Genomic DNA, 18,599 nt, shown 5'->3' on the forward strand with positions numbered 1-18,599 from the left:
TCCCTCTTCCAGGCTCCCATAATTTTCTGAAGATGCCTTTATTATTGTTGCTACTGCATATATTTGTGTCTTTTCTCCCCAACTAGAGCATAAGCTCCTTGAGGGCAGAGACGATGTCTTATTCCGCACCCTAGCAACTAAAACAGTGCCTGGAACGAATGAATGAATGAGTAAACTGGAATCAATACACACCATGAACAACTGCAAAAACTATGAGGGGCTGAAACCAACAAAAGCCCTGCTCCTTAACCACAGGCAATTAAAATGCGGTGGAAGAGAAAAGGCATATACTTAAAGGTTGGAAAGGAACAACTCTTAAGAAAAGCATATAAAGGAGCTGTGTGTGTGTGTGTGTTTGTGTGTGTGTGTACAGACAGGGTTCATACTAAAGGTGTGATTAAAATTAGATAAAAGGAGTTCCCGTCGTGGCGCAGTGGAAACGAATCTGCATAGAAACCATGAGGTTGTGGGTTCGATCCCTGGCCTCGCTCAGTCAGTTAAGGATCTGGCATTGCTGTGAGCTGTGGTGTAGGTTACAGATACAGCTTGGATCTGGCATTGCTGTGGCCTAGGCTGGCAGCTACAGTTCTGATTAGATCCCTAGCCTGGAACCTCTGCAAGGACAAAAAAGACAAAATAAAATAAAATATAAAATAAAATAAAATAAAATTAGGTAAAATAAAATAAAATTGAAAGGCTAATTTTTCCTCGTCAGAATAAAGCCTGCTAGCAATGATGTGCAGCTACAGATCCAGAAACCCAGTGCTTAAAAACACTTAGCACATCCCCCATCCAGGTTCTGCCTGGCACGTGAGCTGTGAACTTGCACTTTTACAGGCCAGGGAGCTCGATGAGTACCCATGTGTCAAGTGAGTCAAGTGCGCTAAGAACATGTTTTCACTCTTTTAGATTCACACCTTCTCTTACAGAAATGGGAGAGAAAATCACGGTACCATTCGCTTTGTGTGCTCTCTTCCTTGTTCCCTCGCTGACCTGCAGGCACAACCCTCTCCTTCCATTTCTGTTTCAATGCTGAATCCCGCTCGTCTTTAAATTCAAGACATGCAACCAGATTTCACCTTCTTGCACACGTTACCAGCTCATCCTCAGAACAGAAATCTGTGCCTTGAATTCTCCCTCTTACTCAAGCAAGCCCTCCGCCTCCTCCATTCTTGATAGTTCCCAGACCCTTACAACTGGTGCCCTGGAAATGTTTCCAAGGTGTGTTCCTTCTTCTTCTCCTTCTTTTTTTTTTTTTTTTTTTTTTTTTTTTTTTGTCTTTTTGCCTTTTCCAGGGCCGCTCCCGAGGCATATGGAGGTTCCCAGGCTAGGGGTCGAATTGGAGCTGGTAGCTGCCTACCTCCGCCAGAGCCACAGCAATGCGGGATCCGAGCCACGTCTGCAACCTACACCACAGCTCATGGCAACGCTGGATCCTTAACCCACTGAGCAAGGCCAGGGACTGAACTCACAACGTCATGGTTCCTAGTCGGATTTGTTAACCACTGTGCCACAAAAGGAACTCCCCTTCTTCTTCTTCTTTTTTTAGGACCCCATACCTGCAGCACATGGAAGTTCCCAAGCAAGGGGTCAGATCAGAGCTGAAGCTGCTGGCCTACACCACAGCCATAGCAACGCAGGACCCGAGCCACGTCTGCGACCTACACCACAGCCTGTGGCAACACCTGATCCTGAACCCACCAAGCATGGCCAGGGATCAAACCCGTGTCCTCATGGATACTAGTCAGGTTCGTAACCCACCGAGCCACAATGGAAACTCCTGTCTCTTCTTTTTAATCCAAATCCATACTCTAGCATGAGTCCTGGTCCTGAATCCCTCAGGTCTAAACAATTATAGGTCTAGTCTCTCTGTCATCAGTCTCTTTTTTCAACCTATTCTGCTGAATTATTTTTCCAAATACATCACTCTGATCACATTTTCTTGCTTTTAAAGCCTCCATAATTCCTCTTTGCAAATTTCATGTGTTCCTGAGTCCCGTCCCTCCTTGAGCTCATGCCAATCTTCTTTACAACCTCGCTTCTTATGTTCACCCCAGCCTTGCCATTCTTGCCATTATCATCAAACTCGATTCTCTTTATTTAACATTTAACTTGTGTCATCACTATCCGAAGGCACTGTCCTCAAATCCTGACAACATCCCTATGATTTAGGCATCATTAGCACCACTTTTTTACTCTGAGGCAAAGAGAGGTTAAGAAACCAGCCCAAGGTCACGCAGCAAATAAAGGGCAACCCTAAACCCGGGTGGACTGGCTGCAGAGTCTACTCATGGTCCTCTGAACAGGCCATGCTGGGCCCTGATCCTCTGACCCACAGCCAACGACCTGCTCCTTTCGCCCCTGCTATTCACGGTTTTCCCATTTGGCAAGCGTCGTGGAAATTCCATTTTCTCCCCTAGTCTTCCCTGCCCATCCCAGCCAGAACTGTTCTCTTGGTCCTCGTAGCATCTTTAACATTCCCACCTATGTAATGTATTTGCTATTCATCAACATCCTGTAACATCTCTTCCTTCCGAAGTCAATGATAAACTCTGTAAGATGCGAACTTCCTTCCATTAACTTCTTTCTACCTGTTACCAGAAAGCTGCCTCAGAAAGAGAAGGCCAAAAACTACGACTTCATCAGGTAAATGAAAAAGGGGAAGGTTCCACATGACTTTCGGTTTGCCTTCGCAAAGAACACGACTGGGAGAGAGAGTTTTAAAATGCGGATTAGCTCCAGGATTTCACATGATGGGAAAGTTACCAACTGAAAAATCTGAAAATCAGACCTCAAAGCGAGTCAAACCCTTTCATCTACCATAGACTTGATTTTATCACATTATCTACGCATAAGCCCTAAAGTACTGAGTCATTGAGACATTTTTAGAAATAAAAGAGTGGAGTAATTCTCCGTCAGTCACTGAAAAATGGGACATACTCCATCTGGCCCATGTCTCAAGGAGAAGGTTCGTGGGGAACGAACTTCTATAACCTGAGAAGCCACTCTTAGACATGAAACATGGGACTGTGGTTTAAACATACATGAAGTGACTCTAAGCTCACTGCTGTTCCTTCCTTGGGAAAAATGCTTTGCTTGCTGTTACGGCCCCATTTTAACCACTTTGGATAAGACAGAAATTCTTACACCTTCGTTTTGCTGCTGTGTTGCTAGTACATGGGCCCACACACAAAGCTACACAACCCTTATTAATTATCAAGGCCTGAACACTTCCAAGGAACAGTTATTTCTCATATGAATAAAGTGATGTTTCATTTCTTCAGATTGAGGTTCTCACTCCCCCAGCACAAGAGTGGGCAACTTTTGAGCCATCAAGTGCCAACCGCCCCCCTCCCCCACCAGCCTCTGCTCACTTGGCCTCTTGGGGAGAGGGAGGTGAAAGAAGGTGAGGTTTTTGCACCAAAAAAGGAGCCCAGCCTTCCTTTATAATTCTTTAGAGAAGTGTTCTACCATACAGACCAAAACAGTCTTCCATGGTGAGTAGAGACCAGAATACCGTAAATTTTATGGAACTTGACCTAAAGATCATTTTTATGCAGCAAGAAAATATACATCTCTTTAGAGATAGCAGCTTAAAGATCTCCATCTACTTCGCTGTAGCAAAACCAGATTTTTCTTCTAAGTTCTAATCGAAGTAGTACACGGGAGCAGTGAATTAGCCCTGTTTCATAATCCAGGACTCTAAGTCACACAAATTTAAGTGACTTGTTCAGACTGAATAATGAGTGAGTCAGGGAAGTGTCACAATGAGAACATTAGGGGAGGTTAGTTCTTAACTCAAGTTTTCCTTTTTAACCTTAATCTTGAACAGCTTCCACTAAATCTGGCTTCTTTTGTAGCTGATCTCTATCCCAATGGGACCACGTTTAAAAGTGAATTTTTTTTCTTTTGTATCAAATATATTTCAGTACCATAAACCTCATCTCGAAATTTAAAGCCAGTAGCTACTCTCCAAACTCACAGTGTTAGTGAGTTAACATTTATTAACTTTAGAATGAGTTATCTGTGAGTCTTCTAAACGTCTGGAATGACATACATTCATACTTATTCTATGCTTTTGTTTTCAGCACCGTGATAGTCAAACTTAAGATTATATAGATGATCATTAAATAGGTAAACATGAATCACTGGGAAAACTTAGCAGCATAGTAGACTACTTTTTCAGTATATAAAAATGTAATGTAAAGTTGTCAAATTGAGTGCAATATAACGAACCCACAATATGTTGAGTTGCTAGCTTTTAAAAATATTTATCATAGTGCTATATCTGAGAATTCTAAGGAGAAATATTAAAAAAAAATCAACTAGACCCCTGGCTTACTAACCATGAAATTTAATTTACTACAAAGAAATGAAGTCATCTCTTTTGGACTACAGACTACAAATTGGAGATAAAGAATTTTCAAAAATTGAACCACATAAGATTCATTAATTTAGTAGAACATGGAACCTCCTGTTAGTGGGGAAAACTCTGTGATATATTACTTGGAAAGATAAAGTGAGAAGTCTTTTCTCTAGACAGACCTTAGTTGCATTTTTCCTCAAGCAGATGATTCATGCTTGCATTCATTAGCCAATTAGTTAACACAGTTTTAAGCAATCGTATCCTGAGGTTTAATTTTCCTTTCGAACACCCTAACCCAGTGATTTTCAAGTTTATCCACGTCACTTCTCAGTAATGGGCCACATAAGTATACTACTGGGGATTCGTATAATATTATGTTATAGAGGACTATGTAATATACAAGGAATTAGAAATTATCTATTTAGTATGCGCTTCATGTGTAGCTGAGCTCAATAAAAGGCACCTGTTTAGACAGATAAAGTTTTCCAGAGAGAAAACACAGATCAAGACCATCTTAGAACTCCACAGAGGAGTGCCTGCCAGAGCTCAGCATTAACAAACACGACCAGTATCCATGAGGTTGTGGGTTCCATCCCTGGCCTCACTCGGTGGGTTAGGGATCCAGCATTGAGATGAGCTGTGGTGTAGGTTGCGGACACAGCTCAGATCCAGAGCTGCTGTGGCTGTGGATGGCAGCTGTAGCTCTGACCCGACTCCTAGCCTGGGAACTTCCATATGCCACTGTTGTGGCCCTAAAAAGACCAAAGCCAAAAAAAAAAAAAAAAAAAAAAAAAAAAAAAAGGAACTCCAGGTAGTACAAAGTGTGAATTCTCTGAAAAACAGATGTTTTCCAATTGTATTAAGAATAAAGAATATGATATTTTATGATATATATGTTATGTGATAAGTATAATATTACTATATGATATTTCTGGTTTCTATCTGTTCAAAAAGCTGTTACCTCTAAATCAATATTCTTAAAAAAAGAGTAGTGAGCATTTTAATGTATATATTAAACACCTGGCCAGGCTGTACTTGAATAGGCATAAAATGTATCAGTTAATGGAGTTCCCGTCGTGGTGCAGCAGAAATGACTAGGAACCATGAGGTTGCGAGTTCAATCCCTGACCTCGCTCAGTGAGTTAAGGATCTGGCGTTGCTGTGAGCTGTGGTGTAGGTCCTGCATTGCTGTGGCTCTGGAATAGGCCAGCAGCTCTAGCTCCGACTGGGCCCCTAGCCTGGGACTCTCCATATGCCGTGGGTGCAGCCATAAAAAAAGCAAAAAAAAAAAGGAACTTATCAGTTAACCCTTCTAGTTCAAGTCAAATATTCAACCACCAGTAAAATATCACATTACTGACATGCATTAGGTGAAAAAAACACTACATTGTGTCAAACCTTCCTTGGAAACTTAACATAAGTCAACTGGGGCTGGGAGATGACATTCCCAAACTCACACATGCTGTTAGGGTTTTCCAAGGTACGTTGCTCTTACTAGAAGCAGCATTTCTGAATTGCTGGACATGTCATTCAGCAGGAGAGCAAGTTGGTGCTGGGAGATGAACCACCCATGAGGATATGAGAAATACGTCATCTGATGACTTCTCACCATGTCCATCACATGTCCCAGTTTAAGCCATTACTATCTCATTTGGCTGATTGCGGCAACTGACCAAAGATCTTGTTCCCAACGAGACAGAGGCCAGGGAAACCAAATTAGATCATGCAACTCCTCTGCTTAAAACCCTCCAAGAGCTAGTTCCCTTCTAACTCAGAGCTAAAACCAAAGGTCCTATAGAATCCAACCTCTGTGCCCTGATGTGCCACCTTCCCTTTGCTCACCAGCTACGGGGCACACCTGTCTTCCTTACTATTTCTCTAAATGGCCAGTATACTTCTGATTCAGGGCGTTTGTACCTTCGACTCCCTCTGCCTGGAAATCTTTTCCCCAGCTGTTTGCATTGCTTGCTCTCTCACTTCCTTCCTGCTTTCTGCTTAGAGCCCATTGTATCAGTGTGGCTTTCTCTGATCATCCTATATAAAACAGCAACCCTCTCCCTCCAGACCAGCATTCTCTACACTCCGTAACTCATTTGTCAGTCCCACTAACATATTTTATATTATTATTGCTTTTTATTATTTATCACTCCACACCTTGAGGCCAGAGACAGTCTATTTTGTTCATTGCTGTATCTCTAGCACCAAGAACAGTCCCTAGCACACTGCTTAACAAATTTTTCTTTAGAGAATGAATGACTCCAGCACCAAAATCACTGTCTTTCCACTGAAAGGAACCAGATTCCTTAGAGAAACTGATAATTCTAGGACTGGGATGACAAGGGAACGTAGAATATCTTGTCACATTAGAAAGTGAGGATGGGAGTTCCCGTTGTGGCCCAGTGGTTAATGAATCCGACTAGGAATCATGAGGTTGTGGGTTCGATCCCTGCCCTTGCTCAGTGGGTTAACGATCCAGCGTTGCCGTGAGCTGTGGTGTAGGCTGCAGACGTGGCTCGGATCCCGCATTGCTGTGGCTCTGGCGTAGGCCGGTGGCTACAGCTCCGATTAGACCCCTGGCCTTGGAACCTCCATATGCCGCGGGAGCAGCCCAAGAAATGGCAAAAAGACAAAAAAAAAAAAAAAAAAAGTGAGGACGCTAACAAAGAACTCCAGTTGTATCAAATGGACTTGAAGGAGCAGATGAGACAGTCTGAGAGGAAAAATAATAACTACAAAAGATTGAAATACTTCAAATAAGTTTACATCAACTCACAATGATTCTGGAATTTTTTTAAAAAAAATTGATCATCTCTAGCAAATGCTTAGGAAGTAAGTCATTATTTTAGAAACCAGTAAAATTTAATAAAGAGGAAAAAGATCAAGCTTTAACAATTTATCACCTGATATCCAATCATATTTCAACTATATCCCACTCATTCCCCTGCCATCTCTGAACTATTTTGAAACAAATTCAAGATCTATTATTTAATCCATATCTTGGCATCATTTCTAAAAGAGTACTCTTTTAAAAAATCTACCCATACTACCATTATCATCCCTAAAATAAAACAAAAATTTCCTTAACCTCATCAAATAACCAATCTTACCAATTTATTTCTGATTATCTTCTGTATTAGGTTTCTCTTGCTGCTGTAACAAATTACTAACAATTTAATGGCTTTAAAACTGCACAAGTATATTATCTTACAGTTCTCTTTCATGGATATTACCAGGCCAAGGTCAAGGTACTGACAGAGTTGTGTTTCTTCCTGAAAGCTCTAGGGAAAATCCACTTCCTTGCCTTTTCCAGCTTCTAGGGCTGCCCAAAGTCCATGATCCATGGCCCTCTTCCACCATCTCAAAGCCAGCAGGTTGAGTCCTTCTCACACTTCAGCACTCTAATCCCTCTCCCACTTTCAAAGGCCATTGTAATTATAAAGGGCCCACCAGGGTAACATCTCTATTTTAAGGTGGGCTGATAATCACAATTTCATCTGCATCCCTAATTCCCCTCTGAGGTGTAATATAACATAGTCACAGGTTCTGGATATTAGGACATGGATATCTTTGGGGGTGCATAATTCTGCTCAACACCCCCCCCCCACAGTAATAGTCAGGATCCAAATAAGGAAGGTCTATATATTAACTTAATGTATGTCTCTTAAATCTTTTCATCTACAATCTCTCCCATCTCCCCACTCCTTGCAATAAACATGTAGAAGAAACCAAGTCTCTAGTTACATGTTTGTATATGTATCTGAACTTTTTTATGGTAAAAAGTTCAAGAAAAATTTTATACAGACTAAACTGAATTATTTCATCTTCACAACAACAATACACTCGTATTATTATTTGGTGGATCAGGAATACAAAGCTCAGAAAGTATCAGTGATTTGCCTAAAGATATGTACAGCAATAAAATAAATGTTTTTTGAATTGCTATGTGCCAAATAATGCACTAGGCTTTACTGCTACAAACAAGATAGACACGATTCCTGTCCTCACGGAGTTTACAGGTTATAGGCCAGTATTCAATCAATTATGTTATAGTGGGACTGGTGCTAGACTGATGGAAAGATAGATAGTTTAACTATAGACATTCATTTGGTCAAGTGTATACTGAGAGCCTACAGTGTGGCAGGCCTTATGTTATACACAGGTACACAGTGGAGGATAAAACATATTATTCTTGCCCTCACAGAGCTCAAGGCTTTTTTGGGGGGCAGGGGTTGGAGGTGCTTGTAGGTCATCTAATAGATAGTCAGCTGATGATACAAACTCAGGAAAAAGACTGGAGCTAGAAGAACTGATTCAAGAGTCATCAGCATATTGATGAGAGTTGAGGCTGTGAGAATTAATGAGCCTGTTCAGGGAAACAGCAGCATCAAATAGATGAATAGAAGAGCTCCTGAGGTATACGACAAACAACAGAAATACTTAGGGAACAGAGACAGAGATACGGGAAAAATCAGGAGAGAGCATCATGCCAAGCAAAGAAGCAGAATATGGGATCCAAATTCATTTCTGTCTGACTCCAAAGCCTACGTCCCTAAGCGTACATTCATCAAATATTTATTACGCACTTACTGGGTGCCAAGCTCTTTGCCAGTCACCTTGATCCATGAAAATATGAAGGCAGATCTTCTCAAATGGGAGCCAAACCCAGAAGTACTAACCTCTAGACCAGTTTAGAAGAAGAGGAAGTGATAAGTGAGATGATGAAGTTCTGCTATTTTAATTTCCTTAGTATGCCTGCTAGGATAAATTTAGGGAAAATGCATGAAAGTATTATTTCTTTATTTGCCCTGGTCTGCTTGACATCTTGCATTATCACTCCTAAGCCCTTCATGCATCCCGTAAAAGATTAGTTTCCTACAGAGATCTTTCTTTCCCTCAAGCTGGTGGCCCATACTTTCCGGCCATTGAACATGGTTTTTCAAGTTTGGAGAAATATTTAAGAGAATTTATATAAACTGTTTCAGAAAGGGAAATACAGATCTAGCACTTTCGCTAAAGATAAAGAGGCACGAAGCATGAGAATGCTGAATTCATGTTGTTGTACAAACCATCCTGAAGTAAATATTCTAACGACGACATTTGAATCAAGATAAAGCAACAGACAGGAGTTCCCGGTGTGGTGCGGTGGAAGCAAATCCAACTAGTATCCCTCAGGACAAGGGTTCAACCCCCGGCCTTGCTCAGTGGGTTGGGGATCTGGCGTTGCCGTGAGCCGTGGTGTAGGTTGTGTGATTCCGATCCCGTGTTGCTGTGGCTGTGGCATAGTCCAGCAGCTGTAGCTCTGATGTGACCCCTCTCCCGGGAACTGCTATATGCCACAAGTGTGGCTCTAAAAAGAAGAAAAAGAAAAAAAAAAAAAAGATAAGGTAACAGCAGTAAATCTATGGATAGCTATAAAATATGTTTGAGAAATCCTATACTAGTTCATCTCCTCAAGTCAGAAATAAGACTGATATCAAGAATACAAATATTCTCCCTCAAAAGAAAAAAGACAAATGTTTACAGCCTGGACACGACAAAGGGAAGTCATATGTGAGGTTTTATGGTATGAAAAACAACTGGCTCCACTTCAAGGGGGGAGTCCTGTTATAAACACTGAGGCTAATGCTGTCCTCATATAAATAACTGTGCTACATCAAAGTGACCCTCTGGCACTGCTGGGAGATGAAGGAGTGGAATTCAGCATCTCGGAGAATATGTTCACCAAAGTATGGGAGAAATTTTACACATACTAAACTGGGTAGCAGCGCTGGCAACACAGTCGCACAGTAGAGTGGGCAGCAAGGGATTTCTCCTCGGCCCGGTCCCCAACCGTCCCAAACAGATGGTGGCCACGAGAAGCACAGAATCTGTGTGTTTCGTCTGTCAAGCTCATGTTGAAAGCATAAACAACAGTCTCTCCTCTTCGTAATCCAGGCATGAAATCATATCCAGTAGAAATGGAAAAGGTTTTCGCTGGGCCAAGATCAAGGATCAGAGGAAAGTACATTCTAGAGAAGTTTGTGTAAATTTTATTAAGTGGAATCAAACTTTTTTAATTCAATGATTAAAAGCAACATTGGACAGATTAAACGACTGCCATCTCCCTAAGCAGTGGAGAATGCTGGTATGTATGCCCTAAAGAACGGCAACAGGTGTGCCTAAGGCTAAGCATCAAATATGTCCACAACTTCAGGAGGCTAGTTTCTTCCATGAGCAACCAGCCTTTCAACTCTTAAGAACCTAGATTAAACGGGATCTCCAGTGTCTTAATGAAAGTGAGAGTGGGGACTTGGATGAGGTTTTCTCTTCTTTTTGAATTTGCTGCACCAAACATCACCAAAATTCGGGATACAGAGACCTGCCTTTTTCTCCCTACTAATTGACTTTAGAAAACTTCCCTGTGGTCAGAGTTACAAGTAAAAGAAATCCAATCTGTACCTTGAAGATAAGGAGAGCTTAAAATATCCTTTTTTGGGGGGGTCACCATTCAATTAAAAATCAACAAATTACTCATCACTTATAGAGTTTTCTAAATACTCTCAACAGCACTGTTCCAATTTCTAATTTTATAACGGGAAGACACGTCCATGCTCTAATTATGGGTGCTCAATGTGCTTGATGATAAGGGGGAAAGGGAGAGAGAGAAGGAGAGAGGGAGAAATATGGATGGTGGGAAATAAAGGAACAGAAACCAAGAAGAAATCAGATAAAATATTAAAAAAAAAACAAATGCAAATCTGAAGTGTGATTCATGACTACAGGAATACTGAGGCGGATCACTGGTAAACTCATACAGACTCGATAAGCTAAGAATTTAGTTAAAATATTAACTTTGTAGAATTCTGCTCATATTTGAATGAGAAAACCATAAGAACACATAGTAAAATTATTTATACTCACATTATATCTAGAGTGTTCGCATGTCTTATTTCCAAAGTAACATGAAACCCATTTTCCCACCCGCTTTCATCTATTTATATAAGTGAGAAAGCAACCTAGTCTCAGAAATAAAGAAGAAGGGTATCTCAGATTTGGGTGCTCATATAAAGAGAGCTCTTTTAATGCAGGCAAAACAACTGAAGCGGAAAGGGGAATAAAATTTAACACGATTCCCCCATGTCAAACAATATCAGACATGTCTCTACTGATCAATAGAAGTGATTGCAAAATTTCAAACCTGGAATACTCCTCACCTTTCTACCACGACTACTCATTCTCTAAGACACCATTCTCCATTAAAGTCATTAGAGCTCCAAAATAAAGAAAAATTTATTATCACCATCCAAAGTTACATCTGAATTTCACATCTTTTATTTTATCAGAATTTTTGTTTGTCTGTCTGTTTCTTTTTTCAGCTGCACCTATGACATATGGAAGTTCCTGGGCCAGGGATTGAATCCAAGCTGCAGCGCTGACCTATGCCCCAGATTCTTACATTTTGGGTCTTAGTTTCTTCATCTGTTAAATGGCAAAAATAACAACTACCTCAAAGTCCGAGAGGGTTAAATAAGGTCGTATAAGTAAAGTGTTAGTGATGGTTCCCTGAATGTGTGAGAAATGCTTCATAATTATGACTATACACTGATACCAGACCTTTAACGTGGTTAAAAATAATAAAGTATCCACTCATTCAAGGACTGCCTGGTGAGCACATTCAATATTTTAGACCTAGGAACTCCTCTGGTATGAAAGATATACCCAAGAATCAGATACCTGCCCCCAAAGAATTTATCTTTTTATAGGTAGTGTTCACAAGCAAATAGGGAATAGAATGCCTTAGGATTAGTACCCACAATAAAGTTTTCATCAACCGTGCAGAATTATTAAGCATAGTTTTTCTCATTCCTGTGGTTCAAACCCAGGGTTGATACTTTTTTTTTTTTTTTTTCTCTTTACTATAAATGGCTAGAGAGGAAATATTTTAGGTTTTGTGGGCCATATGGTTTCTGTTGCAACTACTCAACTCTGCCACTGGTGCTCAAAAGGAGCCACAGACAACATGCAAATGAAGGAGCATGTCTGTGCTCCAATAAAACTTTATTTACAAAGACAGATGGTGGGCCAGATGTTGCCAGGGCCATAGTTTGCCACCCTCTGGTTTCAACCATATGCATTAATTAATGAGAAGTAATAATTCTTTACGAAAAACACATATGAATAAATCCGGGCATCTTTTCTCGTAAAAGATGTAATAGTTTAATCTCGGGATGAGAGGAAAATGGGGAGAAAAAAATGTTTTCACAACAGTGCACTTGCATCAGCAATGGGAAGCTTCCAGTGTGGGAATAAATTCCAACAAAAAGACATTTAAAAGAAACAAAAGAGGGCAGTTAATGGCGACTACTTTAATTTTTTCCTATATGAGCCATAATTCTAAACAAAAATATATTTACTTCATAAGGATATAGAGTATATTTACATGTTTCACACCATGGTTTTGACAATGGACAGCTCCAGTCAAGACTTTACAGCAAGTGGACTGTTTAGTTTAATGATGTCAAAATGCAGGGGAGCAGATGGCAATAAAACATTATTAGAAGAGATGAAACATACGCAACTGGTAGCAGTTTACTTATTCATATCAAAATTTAAAAATGGAACCAATAAATCCATCCATCTTTGCTAAGCAAATCTAGTTATCTCGATTTATTATTGCAGCGTAAAGCCTACAATGAAATTTGGGATGGTTGTAGAAACAGTAATTTCCTTTCTCACCCCTATCTCCTTTGGACTTCAAATAAAATATAGAATTTATATCCACTTATAACTGAGATGCACATCATTCAGTCTTTGATCTAATCAGATCTCACAAATATATCCAAGTCTTCCTTGAAAAACAACAAGGAATACATTGGATCTCCCCAAAGCTCTGTCCGTAGTGAATAAAGAAGCTTTTTTTTTAAATTGCTACAATGAAGAATACACCAGAGGCAGGGTATGATAAAGGGTCATGTTAACTAGAATCTTGGCTAAATTTTTAAAATGTAGTTCAGATGCAACGAAAATGTTACTTGAAACAGACCTTAGTAGTTGCTAGTTCCCTAGTTTACCCACCCCATGCAAGGCAAGAATCCTTTTAGTTCTCCCTAAGTGTATCCACTGATGTTACCTTGTGATACAGGAAACTGCATTATTTCGTCAAAACAACTGGCTTCATATGACTATGGGACTCTGAATCATTCTTATGATATTTCTCAGGCTCTTACCTCATTGGGAAAATGACGCCCATTTAAAATTTAAATGACATTCTCTTATTGTGCATTCTGGAATAATAAAATACTTTTAAAAACCGAGAGAGTATTATAAAAACAGAATTATTACCACTAGTCGAGACCCACCATTTTACTGCTAAAGAGGACATGTGTTCCCTTCATGGCTACAGGTTAGATTCTTAAGTCCCAAACAGCCAAACGGGGATGCTGAGCACTCCTCAAGACAAGACAAAACAGAGACTTAGGTTACCTAAATCTTCATTTTGAAAGTAAGTTTGCATCCTTTTCTTTTATAAATGTGCATAATTATTTTTATTCAAGTACAGTAGATTTTTTCCCCTTTCTTATTTGACTGAAATTTACTGTGTCACTAAAAGATCTTCAAATGATCCCAACTTTTCTATTTATAGCTACTTGCACTGTGCTTCTTCAAAACACAATTCCTATTTTAAAACAGAAAAAAAAGAATGTACACCTACGGATGGCTGAGTCACTTTTGCTGTACAGCAGAAATGGACAGAACATTGTAAATTGAGTATAACAAAAAAATTAAAACATAAAAAATAAACCACACACACAAAAACAAAACAATTACCAATTTTTATAAATCTCATTGTCAGTGATGAGCCCCTGGCTTTACTGCATATATTAAAATTGCTTCATAAACAAAAAAGTAATCCACTAACACAAAGCCTATAGACATCTGACAGGTACGCCCCACTTTTAGGAAGTTTGTTTTATGGCACTTCCATTTTAGGGAAGAACTTCTAAGTCCTCATTTATGCTAAATTGAAAGAAATTCAATTTTCACTTTTGTGAAAAAAGGTAATCACTGCCTTGCGTTACATGATTTTGACACATAAAGGGTTGCATAGGAACCTCTGCTTTCTGAGAGCAGGAGAAACCTGACCTGATACATTTAAAGAGCAGATGCCCTAAGTGGAATAGAGGGAAATGCTTGCTCAATATGGAGTTCTCAGAGGTTAGGAATGTCTAGTGGTAAATAAAATACTCCTAGTGTATCGAGTATGTCACTGTAACAGCCGCTAAATACCTTTATTATCCTCTGTAGAATGTCTGCCTCCATGGGACGCATTTAACAATAAAGTAAAAAGAAAAAAAAATCCAATAATTTCTTGCCAACACTAGGGAACAGAAGAATAAAGACAGAGTTGTGTGTCATTAAAGCACGAAGGGGGCATTGTTCTAAAATGCTATAAGAAGTGCTAATGAAAACAGAGAAAAAGGAAAAAATTTCAGCACAGCCAGACTAACGCTAATGACTGGGAAGCAAAACATAACAAAGCCTTGTGTTTTCAATGGCCTGTGAAAGTGTCACACTGCTCTCTCTAGAAAGTGGTGACTAGAGCCTTAGCTCGTGCTGTATAGCACGATGATTTTCCGAGGAAGAAATTCTACATTATTTACTAAAAGCACATCATAATGTTAATACATTAAGCATCATTACGAATGCTCTCAATATGAACATAGTTTGAAAGTGGGAAAGAAGACAAAAGACCCTATACTTAATGAAAAACAAACAAACAAACAAACCTAAAAGCCCATTTATGGACTAAAAGCTTTCTGAACTATAAAACTAATAAGAACATAAATATTTCAATTTTTGACCAATGGGGCTCTACAGAATTTGTCTTCTCTTGTCTTGGAAGAAACTCTTTTTCCACCTGCTCATGTTTAGTTCCATGATAAGAGTAGTAAAAGTGCTTCCTGCAAAGGCAAGCAAGGCAGTGAGGATCGTGCCAAAGCCACCAGACGATATGTGCAACCATAAAGACTGGAAAAAGACTTAACCTTTAGAAAATGCTGGTCTGGGGACATCAATGCAATCGCCTGAGACAATGCTGCAAAAATAGATTTGCTATGTTATAAAAGTAAGCTCCAACTTTCCCCTCAGTATACCCTCATGTCTTAAAATTATATATATTTGGGTGCCACAGTCTAACCACACTTAGAACAAAGTACAGTTTCTCCAACTACAATCCTCTAGCAGGGTTCTACCTGGGGGAAGCGTGAATACTGCATAAGGAATAAAGCTCCCGAAGGAGCACTGGTTACAACTTGCTCCCAGGTTAGGCTGGAATGTAAGTGCTTTGCATTCTCTTGCTGGTGGAATGCTCTGGGTTCCCCCTGCCGAAACCCAGGGTAATGTTCAGCATCATCACCCCTCCACTGGATTGCCTACCAACGGGCAGCAGTCTCCAGGACTCAGGTCTTAATCTCCACACTGAGGTCACAATAATCCTGTAAACTCATTAACACTATAATGAGCTCGTGGCAACACAGAGCTGATTGTTCCTTTCCAGCTTCCAAACCTTGTCATGGTTTCCATTCTGCCTCGATCCACACTCTTTTTACTTTCAAAGCCCTTTCTGACCAGCCCCCAGCCCTCCGCCCCCACCCCCACCCCCGTGAACCTCTCCGACTTTCTTTCTGGCCACAATATTGTCCTGAACGCACGGAACAGCGACGCAGGATCCGAGCTACATCTGCGACCTACACCACAGTTCACGGCAACCCGAGATCCTTAACCCAGTGAAGCAAGGCCAGGGATCGAACCCACAACCTCATGGTTCCTAGTCAGATTCATTAACCACTGAGCCACGTCGGGAACTCCTATGCCCGTATGTATAGTTGTGGACTATAACTACATGTTGTAGGAATTGAGTCTCAGATGAGGATGTCCAAAATGAAAGAAACTAATCCAGCCACCCACCACGGACATATACTGAGAGCCTGTAAATGGTGCCAGCTATTGGTTAAGTGCCATAAAACAAAGATTAATAAGACTTGGTCCCTGTCCTTAAGGGGAGCTAAGAACAGTGATAAAATACACACATGTCAAGAATCAGAATGAACGTGATGAAGGGGATAACAAAGCTGTCATCGAAATTTTGGAGGAACGTAGAGAAAGAACAGGCAACTATTCAGAGGGTTCAGAAAGGTCACAAAAGAGATGACATCTGGTCTTCAGGAGTGCAGAGTAATTCGGCAGGGCAGAGGGGTGGGAAAGGCATTTCAAACAAAAGGAGCCCCTTGCAAAGCACAGAGGTGTGCGCCTGGGGAATGGTGTGAACTGCTGAACTTGAGGGCGACTGGATCAGGTTGGGGGGGGGTACCCTGAGGAACGATATTACAGAATGAGTCTGGAGAAGAGGCCAGCACGGGCTGTGGGGGGACTGCAAGGCCGGTGAAGAAGCCACACATGCCATGTGTGGGCAGCAGAGCACCTAAGATACTTTCCAGCAGGGAATCACAGGAGAACCGTTCTATTGGATGGTAACAGTGTTACTCATGTTGTCATTGAAGGAAATAAAGGGCCAAAAATTTAACCTTTCTTGAGTCCCCTCTATGTACCAAGCACTTCAATATATGTTACATCATTTGAGCTTTCCAAGAAGGCTAGGGGACTTCTTAGCCCCTCATTCTAACAAGGAAATTGAAGGCTCAGAATTCTCCACCTCGGAGAGTTTCCATCATGGCTCAGGGTAAACGAACCCGACTAGCATCCATGACGACGCAGGTTCAATACCTGGCCTCGCTCAGAGGGTTAAGGATCTAGCATTGCTGTGGCTGCAGCATAGGCCGGCAGCTACAGCTCCAATTCAACCCCTGGCCTGGGAACCTCTATATGCCACATGCAGCCCCAAAAAGACCAAAAAAAAAGTTAAAGAAAAAAAAAGAATTTCTCCTCCTGGGAACATATCTGGCCTTCTAAAAGTCTTACCCCAGCGGGACTGGGCTTCCTATTCTTCAAGCCACCTCCAGGTGGCAAACTGGGGGATTCCATGAACAATAGGACTGATGTAGTAAAACTTACATTTTAATGAATTGGTCATTCTCATTTTGTATATAATTACACTAAAGTTAGAAAACTGCTGTGCTTTCAAATTAATGGCTCTTCATGATTTTAAGACTGAATTTGTGAAAAACATTTGGTTATGTTTGGTAAACTAATATTTAATATATATATATTTAATATTTAATATATATATATATATTTAATATATATATATTCATCAAATGAACTAAACTTACCTAATCTGGTATCAATAACCTAAACAGAATCTAGGAAAAATATTATATAGCAAATTAGGTTACCTATATAAACACAGGAACATATTTCTAAACTTACACAATTAAATTTACAAGGGTTTTAAAAATATCTAACCATTTGTTATACACAAAATGAAGGTTTTGATCATTAAAAAACTGGTTAGACATACAAATATAGTGAATTAAAATATAAGTGTAGGGAGTTCCCGTCATGGCTCAGTGGAAACAAATCTGACTAGTATCCATGAGGACAAGGATTTGATCTCTGGCCTCGCTCAGTGGCTCAGGGATCCGGTGTTGCCATGAGCTGTGGTGTAGGTTGCAGATGCAGTTTGGATCTTGCGTTGCTGTGGCTGTGGTGTACAGCTACAGCTCCATTTGACCCCTAGCCTGGAAACCTCCATATGCCACAGGGTGGCCCTAAAAAGAGAGAAAAAAAAAAAAAAATATATATATATATATACACACACACACATATGTATATATTTATGTGCCAAAAAGTACAAATCCTCAATTTTGAAAAATCACAAGAAGAATCTCCTCTTTTATCTTTTTTCTAGATCAAGTCAACATTGCCAAAGGGCTTCCTACATCTGAATCTTGGAAGTCCTACCAAAGACATGAGTCAGGCAGGAAGCTGTACTGCGAGCTTACATAAAACTCAGGCAAGAGTTCTCATTTCTTTTGTATTTGATACTTTCATGCAGACTATGAACTTTTGAACACTTTGCATCCTAAAATAGCTAGCTCTTTGTCAGTCACTGGCAAGCTTGCGTGTGTGTAAGGGTATATGTTAAAACCACATGGCTAAGAAAAAGGAAAAGGATCCAGTCTAAACATTTATGCTGTTCCATACACACCTAGTTCCATTAATCAACTGGTATGGCATCACCGTGTTCTTGAAAGACTTCTGGGTAACACAGGCTGGATAACACCAGCGAAATGAT

The 18,599-nt window shown here is 40.3% G+C and overlaps 1 protein-coding gene across 28 annotated transcripts in view; it reads right to left on the reverse strand.

Annotated features, from left to right (window-relative positions):
* PDLIM5 (PDZ and LIM domain 5) overlaps positions 1-18,599 on the reverse strand; it is a 216,586-nt gene that overhangs the window by 25,503 nt on the left and 172,484 nt on the right. The gene's annotated exons all lie outside the window — the stretch shown is intronic.

The sequence above is a fragment of the Sus scrofa genome, chromosome 8 (assembly GCF_054392235.1).
Source record: "Sus scrofa isolate SSC_HxYL_T2T_F1_AM1 chromosome 8, Sscrofa_HxYL_maternal_Yorkshire_Landrace_v2.0, whole genome shotgun sequence".
NCBI classification, from domain to species: Eukaryota; Metazoa; Chordata; class Mammalia; order Artiodactyla; family Suidae; genus Sus; species Sus scrofa.